The 5,300-nt window shown below is 46.9% G+C and overlaps 1 long non-coding RNA gene across 1 annotated transcript; it reads right to left on the bottom strand.

Moving 5' to 3' along the window:
* Positions 1 to 437: 437 nt before the first annotated feature.
* On the bottom strand, positions 438 to 1,281 carry LOC129778183 (uncharacterized). Its single transcript, XR_008743388.1, has 3 exons — positions 1,143 to 1,281; positions 934 to 1,029; positions 438 to 868 (listed from the first exon to the last, which is right to left on the bottom strand). It is a non-coding gene; the product is annotated as an uncharacterized LOC129778183 (long non-coding RNA).
* Positions 1,282 to 5,300: the final 4,019 nt, after the last annotated feature.

The raw sequence follows: 5,300 nt of genomic DNA on the forward strand, positions 1-5,300 counted from the left end.
GCAGACCGAAAATTTTAAAACCACAGCTGCTGCGGCAACCACGAGCGTTTTCATATTGTGTGGCACATCAGGAGCATGGTCAAAGTAAGAGCAGCCCTCACGGCATTAGCGCATCCTGGATCATAACGGTGTTCTTGCAGCACCTATCGTAAATACTTCCGCCCCACATTAGAATAACTAAATTTAGTCCAGTTGCGGTGTAGTCATTCATACGCTCAGTTATTTTGTTTCTAAACATACACAAATAGCATGATTTTTTCACACGTTCTGTTGCCACATATTGGTTCAACAGTCTCAGAAACAAGTGTACAATTTTAAGACCGAAAAAATAATAACATTCCGTAAGAAGCTAGCGGCACTATTTATTTATATGTGTAATGTGTTCTTTTCCTGTGATTGTCTTGGAATTTGTCTACGAGATAATATATGCCCTTCCATTCATTCTAGAGTGTTTTTTATTTCACCATTACAGTAGAAATCTGTACGATTAAAATAACATCATAATTCCTTCCTAAAAATAACATAATGATTCATTCAAATGCTATCCCATTGCTGCATCCGAAGATCCTCGTCCAGAAACGGGCTCAGCATATGCCGCAATTCGTCGAGCACCTACTCCTGGGGCAGCGGTAGCTTCTCGAGCGCATAGCAAATCAACGCACAGCTATTTATACGTGGATCTTGGGCAAAGAATGCCTGACTCAGATATTTTAATTTGAGATTTGGGTGATTTTGTTATGACAGAACCGATGCTTCGGTGTCGGGCATCTCGATCACCGATCACAGATCGGACATTTTGGGCTAGAGTTCCTCAAGCCGAGCCTCGACCACCTCGTCGTCGATCGCGACCCAAATCAGGTCAAACTGTCTGAAATACCCAATAAGAATATTAGGAGACCTATTTTTGATGTGCTCAAATAAACAAAGACTGACCTCCTCATAAAATCTCGATAAAGTCGCTCAAAATATGCCCTTTGAAGAACCAGTTGGAGATTTGTTTGACATCATCGAACTTGTTCAGTAGAGAATCTGTGAACAATACAAAAACAGAAGATAATTTAAGAACTCGTAGTTGCTGTGAGCTAAACATAAACAGAAGTTAATTTAATAGCTCGATTAATTTGTCAGAAGACACTACACACCGTTGAACACAATCCATGGCAAAACACTCCATGACGACCTCGTGTGCCTGTGATCATTGCTTCGCTTTGAGCAGAAACTTTCATCACTGAAATTTTTCACTGCAGCTGAATAAAGAAGCGAAATAAAAAATTCAGTGTCCATACCTCTTGCAAATTCTGTTTGATTTCAAAATCAACAAACAAACGTCAAATGGCACACACATACTAATATATGGGGCGAAAAATTGCCTGAATTGTACTAATACTAACAGACATGAAAACAACTGTCAATTCGCGTGGAGGTTCGTGCTCCGCTTTTGGGAATTGATAGTGATAATTGATTTTCGGGTGCAGTTAACACATATTTAAAAATAAAAATTATGAATGAAAATTAACATTTTCTTATAAAATATGTTCTTAATGCTTAATGCAATGCAATTGCACGTTCTTTTGCAAGTGATGAAAACCCCCTGAACAAGAATTGTGTTTCATAATAATTTCATATTACAATGATGAGTTTTAGTGACAATATCAAGAAAATTATACAAAAATGGTTAAGTAAGAATCAGTATTACGAGTTTTAAGTGATCACATAATATAAAGTAAAAATTTTCATTAAAAGTTTGAACAATTTAACTGTCTTAAGGTCTGATATTCTCAAAGAGAATGATTTACTTTCCCAAACCGGTGTCTGTACCAGACGTCGACACAATACTACTGTCATCGCGTATAATGCTTGTCCGGTCACCGGACATTGCAGTCGCAGTGGACGGCTGCATCACGGCGCCGTGAAGAGGTTGGTACGGTCGAAATTTGCCATTTGGGATTCTAACCGGTCCGGCGGAAACCGGATAATGTGTAATCGCCCTTAGGGTGGGTTTAGACTAGCGATATATTCATGTGAAGAAATATGACGAGATTTATAGAAATCGTATCAACCGTTTACACTAGCGTGAACTTCTATAATGAATATATTCATATTTTCGGTGAATTTATTCACCTGAAGTAGAACTGCATCCAACTTTAGTGTTTTCTCGAATAAGTCTATCATATTTATTCTCACCCGTTTACACCTATTTTCACGTGAATAAATCCATCTATAGCTTTAGATCTCCCTAATGTAAACCCGCCATAAGTTCCATTCGCTTTGGTCACATTAGTCGTTAGCGACCCGTTAAGATTGAGTGAGCTCGGCGGTACGCTGTTCACCCGTGGATATCCAGGCGTGTTGTTTCCCGGCGACTGCTGCTTCAGCTGTAGATTAAACTAATCGTGCAGGTTGTGGAACACTACAGCTAGTTCGGTTGAACAGTTAAGGTCGGTGAGGTGTGGAAATGCTCTGTAGCATAAAAATTGGACCTGGTTTGTTTATAAACAAAAATAGTCGCTGTCATTTAGTCGCTGACAGATACAGAAGAACATCTCGGCGGGAGTTCCGCAAGGTTCCTTCCTAGGTCCTACGCTTTGGAACACGATGTACGACGGTGTACTAACTCTGAAACTACCCATAGGTGTGGAGATCGTGGGATTCGCGGACGACATCGTAATAACTGTACTCGGCGAGACGCTCCAGGAGGTGGAAATGTTGGCGACTGAGGCTGTAGACATGATCGGTAGTTGGATGGACAGCGTAAAGCTCCAGATGGCACATCACAAAACCGAGGTGCTGTTAGTGAGCAATCGTAAGGCAGTGCTGCGGGCAGAGGTATCGGTCGGAGGACATACCATCGCTTCGAAGCGGGCAGTGAAATACCTCGGAGTCATGATCGACGACCGTCTAAATTTCAACCAGCACGACGACTATGCATGTGGGAAGGCTTCAAAGGCCATCAACGTGGTGGGGAGGATCATGCCAAATAGCTTTGGCCCAAGCAGCAGCAAGAGGCGACTCTTAGCAAGTGTATTTTCGTCGATTCTGAGGTATGGTGGTCCTGCTTGGTTGGCGGCTCTGAATACCCACCGAAATAGGAGGAAACTCAATAGCACCAATAGCACAGGACCATTTCGACAGAAGCTGTGTGTGTCATCGCCGGTTTGATTCCCATCTGCATCACCCTGCCAGAAGACAGCGAGTGCTACAAGCGGCGGGAAACCAGAGGTATCCGGAAATTGATGAGAGCGGAGTCGTTGGACAAATGGAAGCATGAATGGGATACGGCAGAAAACGGTAGATGGACGTACAGGCTGATACCGGTACTATCGACCTGGTTGAACAGGAAGCACGTTGAGGTTAACTTCTACTTGACGCAGTTTCTGTCTGGACATTGCTATTTCAGGCAATATCAACATCGGTTCGGGCACGCAGTTTCACCCCTCTGTCCGGAGTGTGGAGATATGGAGGAAACACCGGAGCACGTCGTTTTTGTCTGTCCCAGATTCACCGAAAGGCGCGAGGGGCTGCCTGCACTTCATGTCGGGAATATTGTGGAGGAGATGTGTCGCGACGAGATGATCTGGAATGCCGTGAGCAGTGCAATCACACAAATCATGTCGGAGCTGCAGCGAAGGTGGAGGGCTAACCAAAGTGCTGACAACGCCCGACGGTGAAAGGTGAACAACGGCGACGGCTGTTGCAAGAGATGGTACCTCACGAGAGTAGCTGTGACGGGGTGCGCGTTATGTTGGAGGGCACCACCTAATCGGCTCTCCGCTGGGAAGAGAAATCCTGCGAGGGTGACTGTGACGGGGCGCGCGTCAAGTTGGAGGGCGCTTCCTAATCGGTGCACGTCTCGACAGGTAAACGGATGCCGATTTAATAACTGCGACGGAGTGAGTGTCAAGGAATGCGTCTTCAAACTGGTGTATACCCCACGAGAGCTGCTGTGACGGAGTGCGCGTCATGTTGGAGGGCACTACCTAATCGGCGCTCCGATGGGAAGAGAAATCCTTCGAGGGTGACTGTGACGGGGCGCGCGTCAAGTTGGAGGGCGCTTCCTAATCGGTGCACGTCTCGACAGGTAAACGGATACTGCCGCGGAGAACAGCAAAAGGCCTGCCTGGCAACGCCTGACGTGGCCTGGATGGAGGATCACTGCGAACGTTTCGAAGGAGCGAGCGCCTAGGAGGGCGTCATCAAATCGGTGTGTACCCCACGAGAGTTGCTGTGACGGAGTGCGCGTCAGGTTGGAGGGCACTGGCTAATCGGCGCTCCGTTGGGAAGAGGAATCCTGCGAGGGTGACTGTGACGGGGCGCGCGTCAAGTTGGAGGGCGCTTCCTAATCGGTTCACGTCTCGACAGGTGAGAAACCCCGCGAGGGTGGCTGTGACGGGTTGCGCGTCAAGTTGGAGGGCAATTCCTAATCGGTTCACGTCTCGACGGGTAAATGGATGCCTTCGAAGAGGACATCAGCGCAGTGGAACTAATAACGAATAGAGAGAAAAAATATTGAGAAAAAGGGAAGGACAACGCTAGTCAGCGTTGAAAACTCGAGAAGTGCATGAGCACAGCCGCCCCCTGAAGTAGTCGCCTAGATGTGGTCCCAGGGGGAATAAGGCAACGAGTAGAGGGCTTGGTTTTGTGGGTGCGATCCCCACTCGACGTCTGGGTTAACCCTTCCCAGGTAAGGCTGGTAGAGCGTTCCTCACCTCTATAAAAAAAAAACTCACACACACACACACACATGGCCGTGGAGATCCGTGGAGTTGCCGGCCTAGAATAGCACTTCGGGTCTTGGTCCCTGTCCCTGTCGTAGAAGGCGACTAATAGGGTGATAACGCGAATAAGGGCGCGGTAAAGCCTAGGGAGATGGCACGGGGGAAATACCGTGTACAGGAGCAACGAAGGGAGTGCCCGGCACATCAGGATCGACGCCAGTAAGATCCTGATTACTACATACTGGTACGATACGGAAAACGGACATGATCAGGAAATGATTTACATTCGAAGGAAAAAGCTGACAGTCGTATTATCCTGTTCCCTGAGTAAGGAAGGGTGACACCGTCCTGAAATGGCGTTTGGGCTAATAGTGCGGTTGCCCCCGTCCCGGTAATAACTTGGCAAGTCTTCGGGTACGTTCGATGCTCGTCTAGGCCCAGGCACTAGGTACTAGGCGTCAGATGTCACATTCCTGACTGGCGCTGATCTGGCTCTGAACACGGTCCACATGAAGGACCGTGTCAACCCCTGCATGGCCTCACTGCTTGCATAGATAACCATGGGATCACTGGTAGCGACTATGT

This window comes from Toxorhynchites rutilus, chromosome 3, assembly GCF_029784135.1.
Source record: "Toxorhynchites rutilus septentrionalis strain SRP chromosome 3, ASM2978413v1, whole genome shotgun sequence".
Classification (NCBI taxonomy): Eukaryota; Metazoa; Arthropoda; class Insecta; order Diptera; family Culicidae; genus Toxorhynchites; species Toxorhynchites rutilus.